Genomic DNA, 2,097 nt, shown 5'->3' with positions numbered 1-2,097 from the left:
GACCAATATTCGCTACTCCAGCAAAGAATCGGAGTGGTGGTGGTGGTAAAAGGTATCGCCATCGTCGGCCTCACGGTCGTGGGCAACGTCACGACTCTGCCCTGGGGGAATGTGCGTGCTGGGCTGACTTCTAAGGTAAAATGTGCCAGACATATGTCTTAAAGCGCCTGAGGAAAACCCAGGGGAGATCCCAGACTGCACAGCCAGCACAGGGATTCGAACACGGGTACCTCGTGGTGCAGCCACGAAGCAGTGAGAGTCGGTCCGAGCGCGCGTCCAATCAGAGTAAGCCGTACGTGCTACTTTTGTGTTTGGCACAATGCCTAAGGTATTGAAGTGCAACCTGAGTTCTAGCTGCTTTTCGGTCCGCTGTAGAATACACGTTTCATCACGTTTCATCACTATCCTAATGAAAATGGTGGGATCAAAAATAACAAAGACGGTTAAGAGCATCAGCTGTTTACTATATACATTAAAAACAAGACTTTCGTGCAGTAGGCTGCACTTCTTCAGGTTTGAGGACCTGTTACAAGTGGTGAAGCATATATCAAAAACCAGTCACATGGTACAAGAGAAAAGGGTAAGGGTGAAGAGAAATACAAACGCGATACAAATATCAACAAAAAAAATGAAAATGAAAAACAAAACGCAATCAGTAGGAGGTGGCTCGACAAGATCAGACAGACATACAGACGAGTCGGAGTTGTACGTGGAGGAAACCAGTGAACAGCACATGAATAGGCACAGCAGCCAGTTGGCACAAAAGGCTTTAGAATGCGTACGGGGAATTAGGGCTCAAGGGCGAAGGATTGAGGACACACAGCACCTTGATGGCTAAGAGCTTCCAGACTCTGGGAAAGTAACGCGGAGTTGGTGTCTTACTGATTGTGTATCATCGTGTATGATGTGAAAAATGGCAGACAAGTGATAATACAATAAATAGACTCATAGTGTAAATGACTGTAATGGACCGCCGTACACGTTGATGCCGTGCGGCTGTAACGTTGCAAATTTCGAGATGAAAAAGGTTTCTCGATTTTTGCGTTTGATGTCATTAGCGTACCCGGATTCTAAAATGGTGATAAGTATATGCGTATGCAGATCATGTCCCGGAAGATTAAAATGTAGCGATACAGGTGACTGGCGTTTATTAACAATATCTGATTTATGGCCATAAAATCTTTAGCGGATGGTGTTACGTGTTTCGCCTATGTATTGTTTATTGCACAATTTGCATGTAATGAGATAGCAAACATTGAATGAGTTACAGTGAAGAGACTGCCGAATAGAGAAAACGAAACCATTAACAGTGCTACAGGTGGAGGTACATGTTGCAATAAATAAGCAAGTTTGGCAGCGGTTGCTGTTGCAAGGAGCGCAACCGGGACTCTGTTGATTATTGCGAGAGAAAGTGAGTAAGTCGCGTATGTTACGTGATCTCCGAAATATAATAGTCGGAGCATTAGGGAAAATGTCTTTGAGATATTCATCGGCGTGGAGTATGTTTAAGTGGCGTTTGAACACAGATCCTACATTACGGAGTGTGCGGTTGTAAGGTGTAATGAAAGTACATTTATTATGACTTGATGCCTTATTGGATTCACGAGAAAGCAACCTTTCCCTGTCTAGGGAGGTGGCTCTGGCTAGGGCATTGTCGATGAGATCGTCGGGATATCTGCGCTCCTTGAAGTCATTGCACATGTCCTTTGCATGCTTCAAAAAATCTTGTGTATTGGAACATATGCGTTTTAAACGTGTGAGTTGTCCAAATGGAATGTTTCGCTTTTGGATATTAGGGTGATGGCTGTTGAAATGAAGGTGCTGCCGTTTGTCAGTCGGCTTCTTATAGAGATCTGTGACGAGTTTACCCGACTCGAGAGAAACAGTGACGTCTAGAAAGTTGATTGAAGTACGAGAGTAGTTGCACGTGAATTTGATGGAATTGTGTCGTGAGTTAAAATGATCAAAAAATGAGAGTAGAGAGGTTTCGTCAGCTGTCCAGATGGCAAAAATATCATCAATGTATCGCAGGAATACTAATGGTGTCACTGGAAAAGACTCTGAGGCTCTTTGTTCAAAAAGGCCCATGAAGAGGTT

This window comes from Ornithodoros turicata, chromosome 1 (assembly GCF_037126465.1).
Source record: "Ornithodoros turicata isolate Travis chromosome 1, ASM3712646v1, whole genome shotgun sequence".
In the NCBI taxonomy this organism is placed as follows: domain Eukaryota; kingdom Metazoa; phylum Arthropoda; class Arachnida; order Ixodida; family Argasidae; genus Ornithodoros; species Ornithodoros turicata.
Note: the sequence above shows the minus strand (reverse complement) of the source record.